Source organism: Aedes albopictus, chromosome 2 (assembly GCF_035046485.1).
Source record: "Aedes albopictus strain Foshan chromosome 2, AalbF5, whole genome shotgun sequence".
In the NCBI taxonomy this organism is placed as follows: domain Eukaryota; kingdom Metazoa; phylum Arthropoda; class Insecta; order Diptera; family Culicidae; genus Aedes; species Aedes albopictus.
The window spans coordinates 330,200,497-330,209,806 of record NC_085137.1 but is presented as its reverse complement, the minus strand read 5'-3'; positions in this window follow the sequence as shown (position 1 = coordinate 330,209,806).

Sequence of the window (9,310 nt, the reverse complement as noted above, 5' to 3'; positions counted from 1 at the left end):
GGTATGCTGATTTCGTCGAGCAGTGGCCTTTTGCCCGAGAAGGAGAGAGAAAGGCGAGAGCAAAGTTGAGCCGACTATACCAAAATTTTTCTTTCGATTCAGTTCAACCACATCCGCGGTCTGGTTTTTGGGATTTCGAACAGAAAATAGAACGGCTTCTTCGGTCATAGGGAGGGTTTTCGCGAATGCATTGTGATAATTTACCAAATTGAAAGGGAAAAAACCGTTTGACTCATACGACTCTTCATAGATATGGGAGGGTATTCAAATTCAATGCTAAGACTCGTTTTTAGTTTTGGAACAGTACCACGAGAAAACCGACGAAAAAAATAAACGCTAAAATCTAGGTGTAGGAAATAGGAAAATGAATTTTCAAAATTTGCAGCTAAATATCAACCAAATTATTCAAAATCGCAAATGGTTAGGCTTACGACGGAATCGCAAAGGTATCCATACACACAAACACATAAAGAAAGTTCCACACACACACACGCGGGATGACGACAGATGAAAGTTGGGAAGAATCGGATTGAAGTAAACCCGACGATACACGCTAAAACTAAGACACACAAAATTGTGCTCGATATGTGCGAAGTCAATTTGATGGGATTGACACAAAATTATCAAAAAAGTGCTCAATCGCAGTTTGAGGAGCAAACTATGAAAAATCTTGGATGAATTATAAAACAAAATCTGCGTCCACGTTCAGTTGATATCGCATGAACCGAGCATAATCAGTGTATTACAAGCATGTAGCGTTGATTACTAGGAAGACAGAAGGAGAGCAAGAGTACGACGTGAAGCAGTTTATTTAATAAACTAAATTTAATCGTAAGAGAAAGTGAAATTGTGATATATACAAGGTAAAGAATAAAAAAAATACACGGAAAACTACTAAGCGGTGTTCATTACGTATAGAATGGAAAACCAGTAATAATGGGAATGTAGCGTAAAGTAATTTTAATCGTGCGGTGTTTGTGTGACAGAAAAATAGGGTGGATTGCGCTGTTAGTAGTTTAATCAGATATGAAATGTTTGGGGTTTACTGTTTGGACAACGATCGACGTGTACGAGTACTTCCGGAAGAAGACGATGTGGGTGGCAGAGTAGATACGATTTTTAGATTTTATTTATTGATGAAATTACGAGAAATGTTTTGATTTATATTGCCCTTTTATGTGATCCCGAAATTATCCGATTCGAAAAATTGTTATTTCACACAGGACTTAAATTTCCATTACTTGGTGTGCTCTGAATTTATTTTTAAAATACTTTTGGTTCTCAGATATAAAAAGTTACCCATTTCATCTAGACAAAATTCTGAAAGTGTGAAAACAATGCATGTTTTTGCTGGGCTTTTTTCGTTTTTTTTTTATTTTTTTCTTTTTTAACAAAGTTTATCAATTTTTAATCTTCAAAGAAGTTTTTCAAAATTTCTTAATCAATCTGTCAACGTTTTTCGAATGTGACTATCCTTCTGCCTCTGCCACCCTCTTTTCAATTCCGTTAAAATCATATAAATAAAAAAGAACCGACAGCATCGTTAAGTATAGATAACGAAATCAATTTCCAGTTCATCCACATACTAGTAACACTAACAAACGCCGCCAATTCCAATAATCAAAACGAATATCAATCATAAACCCGTCTGTCTACGTCTATCTAAAAAAAAACAATATTGTCGAAATTAATTTCCGGTTGTCTTAACTACCTATCTAATGCAAATACTATACTGCTACACAGTTAATCGCGTTCGGTAATTTTTACCGAAATCTCAACCGCTGAGCGTTCGGTAATGGAATTTTACCGAAATCCTGTAGAAAAATAACAAATTCCGGTAAAATGTTATCGTTTATCTGTCAAACTCTAACGAACTTCGGTTAATGTTACTACATTTACCGATTTTTTCCTGTAAAACAAACTTAACGGTTGAGATTTCGGTAAAACATTACCGAAATCGGTGATATTTTCTAACTGTGTACTGCAACACCAACAACTATCAAATTTCAAATTTATGTCTAGTGCAAATCAGTGTCAGTTCCCACCCCTCGTAGTTCATAATCCAGTCCGATTAACATTTATGTGCATATATATGGCAAAAAAAGAACACCAACTGAACGAAACCACACACACACATTTCTCCGATCGACAGAATTTTCCCCCGGAAACTAGTAAACTACCGAAAGTGCATGTAAATATTGTATCATAGCCATTTTAACAGTAATAGAAACTCAAGCAAACGAGCGTGAAAAAGCAAATACAAAAAGCACAGGAAACAGGAAATCAAACTAAACGGAGAATAAAACCCGAAAAAACGCATTTAAACATTCTGCACATACTGTGAACCACACGGAAGAGAAAAACTGCAGTAACTACTGCAGTGACATCACAGGTGAAACCTTATTTCTCGGATTATCTGTTGTTGCTTTTTTGGATGTTTTTCTTTGCAATTGTTTCGTAAAAAATGTTTTTGATAAAAAAGCTCTGTTTTTGTTCGACTTTTTTCCCCACGATAAAACTTACAGTGCTTCTAGGATGTGGCTATATCACAAAAGTTCAAAAGCTTTACCAATTTGAGGTACATTTGGTATGAAGGAGACTCTAAGAATAACCATAAATCCTAGACTACGTTGTGGTGGTTCTAATGACTTCCTCGCATCTATTTCACTTGAAATATTATTTGAAAAGTGTTGGATTAGATCATAACATATCCTGGAAAACACATTTCGTTTTATCATGGCTGAGATGAACACAATTAAGTTGCGAATTCTATTTCACACCATGATGAAAACAAGAATGTCTCTTGGAGTATTGTAAACAAATTTCTTTGATGGCAGAAATTCAATATGGACTTATTTCAGTAAAAAGTTATCAAAACTTAATCTGGTATTCCACATATTTCTTTTTGCACTTTTGATCATATAGTGGCTTTTCAGTCCATTCCATGGGATTACTACGAAGCACTGTAAAATGGACGATTCACTTAATAGTCAGGTTAACGTTCCGATTATCGAGTGTTAGAAATGATTTCGCTCATTTATTATTTATTCAAGCAATTTATTTGGGTGTAATCGGTTTCGTACCTTTTAATTCCGCCCTGTGTTGCTTATCCTTTGACAGATACGCGTATTTCGACTACCACTTGCAATCTACCTCAGTGTCAGTTATCCACTGTGGATAAAAGGTAGGAAACTGATTACACTCATTCGATGAGGGTATTCTGCTAAGAGAGTTCGAAAATTTGGTACAAGAATTTATTTGGATTCTATTAAAGGATGAAAATAATAAAATCAAAACAACAATACAGTAAATCCCAAAATAACGAGAGAATAAGAATGATTCAAAAAAAAAACTGCATTGAATACACATCATAACCAGCAAAAGAATTGGAATAAACTATGTAAATTCGATCCAAAAAAGAGAACATGAAGCATGATTATTTATCTAAAAGTGAAAAAAAGCACTAGCAGCTCCCATTCACTTAGATAACCGATCCTAAGAAAGGGAATTAAAAATGTTTGATTAGAAAAAAACTCCAGCTTTCGGCATACACACACATCCATACACAACTACTACATGATCAAACATAGTGAGCATAAATTCAACAGTTTGTCCAAAAGAGACCTACTAATTTAGCAATCAGGAAGTGTCTAATATATTTTTATATGCAAATTTTCATCGAGTCGACTAGGGCACACGCTAGAAAAAGCAAATATCATCTCCTTTCAATCACTCAAGCAACGGAAAACACGATAACGCTTTACGATTCACAGGAACGAAAAAAAGCACACAAACACACACACACTTCATTAAATTGCCATTTTTCATCTAACAAAATTCTAAGTCCCGATCCTGGGGCGGCCCACTTTCGGCGTAATGTAATACAAAAATGGTTTGATTGCGTTTGTTCGGTAGATTGTGCGCGAAAGATATCCGGGAACATTTCCCAACCAGTCAAAATTTAAGAAAGAAAAAAGAAACAAAATTTAAGATAAACCATTAGGATTAGGGCTAGTAAACGGTGCCAGTCACACAGTCGAGAACGCAAACGCGAATCAAGCTGAATTAGGTTCGATAGAATAAAAAAAATGCAAACAAATAAACGGCTATTATCAATTCTTCTCCCCGGCAACACACAAACACAGACAACAAACACACAGAACAGCCACACTTCAAATAGGCTACAGTAGGAAGTACGCGAAGTGGATATTTCTTTTCTGTTTTTATTCGATAACAATCCGAATGAAAAAGGTGTACAAAACGCCAAACGAGAATATTAGTGGTCCTATTTAAAAGAAAAAATAAACTATCGGTGGATATCGAAATCAAAGCCGCCATTCGGAAGAATGTAAACCATAATGCAAAATCAAGCGAGAAAAACACTGTAAAATACACATCTAATATTACAACACGTATGTAAAGCAGTAAAAAATATTTTATGTCATCTTCTCGTTTTCTTTATCGTTTTATTTTTTTTATTTTTTATTACGAAGATAATAAAAAATGTGAAATTTTAAATTATATATTGAGGTATAAATAAATAAATGATTAATATTTATTATGCAATGAATGCAGAAAAGTGGACAAATGGAATATATATTGAAAATAATTAAACAATTATTGAATAATAAATGAAATTAACATTCCCCAAGAGACGGTGTTGATTCCACTTTAATATCACAGATCCCTTTACATCCTTAGTGAACAACTTAGTATATATATATATATATATATATATATATATATATATATATATATATATATATATATATATATATATATATATATATATATATATATATATATATATATATATATATATATATATATATATATATATATATATATATATATAATCGTTCCACCCTCTTCTACAAGTTAAGGTCGATGTCCATTAGTTGTTGCCGATAGTCAGTGTCATATTATTCGCTTCGTTAGAGCAGTTCCTTAGGAGTTACGGTCGCCATGTGATTAATATTATGGTTGCTTTGGCGGTTGAAATTATGTATGCGTAAATGTTTATTATTGAGTTAAGTATTGCCGCTCTTGCAAAATGCTTTTCGCTGGGCTGGGGCTCCTGTTGTGGGCACTTTGGCAGCATCCATTTATTACGTAACGCTAAAATCGACACTTTAAGACCCCCCTCCCCCTCCGTAACGCTTTTTTGTATGAAAATCCTAATATTTTTGTATGGACCGTAACGCTCGGACCTACTCCCCCTTCCTCCTAGAACGTTACGTAATTTGTGGACGGTGCCTTTGCGCTATTAATTTAAATATCTGAATACGGCTAGATACTGTACGTATGTCACAGCCGAATATTTTTGTAACATTTCCACAAAAAATGAACAAATTACCGTACTGTTTTGCTTCGACTCATCAAACAGACTTTCACGATTTGCAGACAACTGGGAAATTCTTATGTAGAGAAAATTTGCTGTCTTCAAAGTCGGCAAGTCTTGAAAGCAACTCCGTAAAAAAAGAAAAGAAAGAAAATTCGTAAATTACGTTGCTTTTTTATATCAATTTTGGAACTTTAAAGTATCGAAGAGTACGTTTTCTTTTACACATTGAATAACCCTCGCAGAAATACCTAAAGGAATCCCAGGGAAAATCAGTGAAGGAATCACAGGAGAAATCAATAGAGGAAATAATGAAATTTCGGGATGAATGAACCACGGATGAAATTTCTGAAGGAATCCTTAAACGGATCCGAAAGAAATCCTTTAGCGAATTTAGGAAATGACATGAAGGAACCTCAGAAGGAATCCCGGCAGAAACCCCTGAATGGAACTCGGGAGGAGCCTCTAAAGCAGTTATCCTCAGCCTGACCTGCTTCGTGGGCTGAAACTGGATTTTATAGAGAGACTGCTGGCCGCAAGTCATCTAAATGTTTTTTTCAACAATTTGCAGGATTCAATACATAATCCATTTGTATGTTTTTTTAAATATTGGACAACATATAGTAGCTAAAACTACTTGAAAAACTTGAGAAACCTGGAATTACCAGATGATTTTACATCTCGTGAATTGAAGAGTGAACCATTCTTTTTTCCATTTTTTTAAGTTTTGTTATTATTTTTATTTAAAATGTTACGAATTTTCAATCATTTTGCATAAATAGAAAGCTGAATATGATTTTCTTAACAAACAGCTATGTTCATATTTTTTGTATTTTTATTTGTAGTATATTCTTCTATATCTGTAATGAGTTTATACATCAAAACGAGTTTTTATATCCATAATGTTTATTACAAAAAATCAACTTTTTAACTGTTTGCACAAACTAACTTTTTATATTTATACTGATTTCATGTACTGTTTACAATTTTTTTCGCAGGGTCATGTCAAAACATGTTTCTTAAGATACTTGATTGACGTTTAATTGAAAATAATATTTTGACTGTGCTTACGGTTGAAGTAATTTCGAGAAAACTAGGAATTTCAGCTTTTTTATTTTTTTAAGGAATGAGTCCACAGATTTTGAAATTTTCAAACAAGTTCCAATGACAAAAAATATATTTCACTTTACGCACAATGAAGCTTAGGCATTGCTTTTACTTATGCTTATATCAAATTGTAGTGTTATACACTTTATAGTATGAAATTTGCGAATTGTTTCGACTATTGAAAAAATAGGTTTTTGGAAAGATATTTTTTTTTAATTAGAATTGTAGTTTCAGGCCCGAAAGTCTATATTTGAAACTTTGAATAATTGAAACTAAAGATTGCCTGATATATACGTATATTGACATTCATGAATGTATTTTTTTAGATTTTTATCTTGCTTTGCTTTCTCCGTAGAAGAAAAATAGTTGAGCAAGGTTTTTAAAAAAAGTGTGCAATTTGTGCAAAACGTTTTTAAGGTATCACTAAGGAATGTTCTGCCACTTACAAACCAAGAGTCAAATGTAACTTTTGAGTACCGCCTGATGTTATTATGTAAAAGCAGAATATGTGTGAAAGTTATGTTTGTTCTTGCATGCATTTCTAGATGGCTGGGTTGCAAAGTTGTGCTTATAATTCCTGGAACAGTCTATAATATGTTTCGGTCTTCTGAAGAAATTTTTGCATCAAATTAGTGGGATTCGAAATATTGGTGATTATATAAGTGAATCTGCTTAAATTTGAGCAAAATTTCAAAAAATAAAAAATAAAAATATACAAAAAATAATTAGTTTTTTTTAGTTGGAAAAAATGAATAAAAAAAAATTCTTTCGCAGCGTACATTTGAAACATTAGGTGTTACCCAGTTACAGTAAAAAAATCAGTTCAATCGGAGCATTGGTTCTACACTCAAAATGATCATCAATTTACAGAACAAAGATTTATCAAACTATATTAGCATCCAGGACAACTGTGCGAAATTTGGGAGCAATTGGGAAAACGTACTTTTATGCATTACAATCATAAGTTTTTTTTTGTCTTTATTAACAAGATTTTTAACTCGAAGCTTAGTTCACCTCGGGACCCACGCTTTCTTTCCCTTCCGAAGGAAGAACCCACATTTTGTGAGTATGTCGGGAGTGGGATTCGACCCCAAGTCCTCGGCGTGATAGTCAAGTGTTCTAACCATCACACCAGGTCCACTCCATTTATGTAGGTTATTTCTATGCACATTTTTATGCCCTGCATAAAAAGAGGTAGAACTATTCACAAACAATATTGTGCATAAGATAAGGTAAGGTACACCGGGGCAAGTTGAAACGGGTGGGGCAAGATGAGACACGAAGTTTTGAAATAGATTTCAATACAATTTGGAAATTTATTCTTCGCTAAAAGATTGTTTGAATCAAAAACTATGTCTTATGGCGATCAAACTGTTTATCATCATTAGAAAACATCATGTTAACCCGCTGTTTCATCTTGCCCCACCCGTACCAACTAGCATCGGCTGCTAGAGGACGTTTATAGGGGAAAGCAAAGAGAGATTATAGGGACATTTCCGGGCGGTACCAGGAGATCTCAGGGGTATTTCAAGGGGGTCTCACCTAGAGAACTCAGGGGCATTTCAGGGTTTTGCAAAGCTTCAAGGGGGTCCAATGGGGTTTCAGCGGCGTTTCATGTAACCTCCGAGGTGCTTCAAGGGGTTTCATGGAATCCAGGGTTTTTTTTATCTAGTTCGTTTATTTGGGGCTCAATCGCGTATAACGCTTTACGGAGCCGAGGATCTTTCTTTGTACTTAATAGTATACATTATACAGAGTAATAACTTTTTGATGATATCTGTTAGTAATGGGTGGAAGCCAGTGTACTCGTGGCAGCTCGAGGTTAGAAGGTCACATTTTGTGGGATGGACAGGGTAAGGATTGGGCCAAAGGTTTATTTATTTATTTGATTACAATCAACAGGCTTGAAAAAGCCCCAATGATCTTGTTTACTTATAATCTATATCACAAACTAACATACAAACTTGGAAATCAATGAACAGTTACTATTAAAGATGTTTACAACATTCAAAATTAACTAGCAACACGACAAACTCAAACAAATTTACAGTATTTAACTTTAAAAATGCTGTCGATTCACGGCTCCCAGTAGTCGGATTCTCGGCTCACGAACTCTCGAAACAGCAATCCCGTAGGCCATGTAGATTGCATTTTGGCTTTTTCCTTGTGCATCCAATCAACGCCAATTTTGAAGGAAACGTAGCGCAAATTTTCGTAATTGCTCCATCTGGGCACCAATTTGACAACATCGGGTGGACCATGCGTTTGCAATGCATTAGATACCATTTCGCGCATGGCATCAACGGAAACATGTTTTGCAATTCTTGTAAAAAAGACCCAATATTTACGATCACCACTGGATTTTGGTTTTGCTCTGGAACCCATTTGCAACTCGGTTGATTCATTTAAAATCGGTGACAAAATTTCTCTCTGATTGAGGTTTGCTTGAGGTGTGGACGACATAATGATGCTATTATCTGTTCGTTGGAAACCACTGGCACAGGAAACCTGCAGTTCAGTCAAACATTGTCTGAGTGAAGCAACATCAGACTGTAATTGGCTGACGGTGTTTTCAATATTGAGCTTTTGTTTCGTTTCTTGATTTCTTTGAACGTTTGGCCCATTGTTCGTAGTTACGTTTTTGCGGAACACAGAGAGGCAATCGTCACACAGCCAAAGCGCATTTTTAAAATCAATAAACACTCTCATTTGGTACTGGTTCATCTGTACACAGTTGAGATGGTATTCTTTGCGGCATCCATCACAAGTTATTCGCTCAACCAGACCGCCGCCGATGGGCATAGAGCATTTACCGCAACCGTACGACAGGCCCATTGTAGAGTGGAACTGAGTAGACGATAA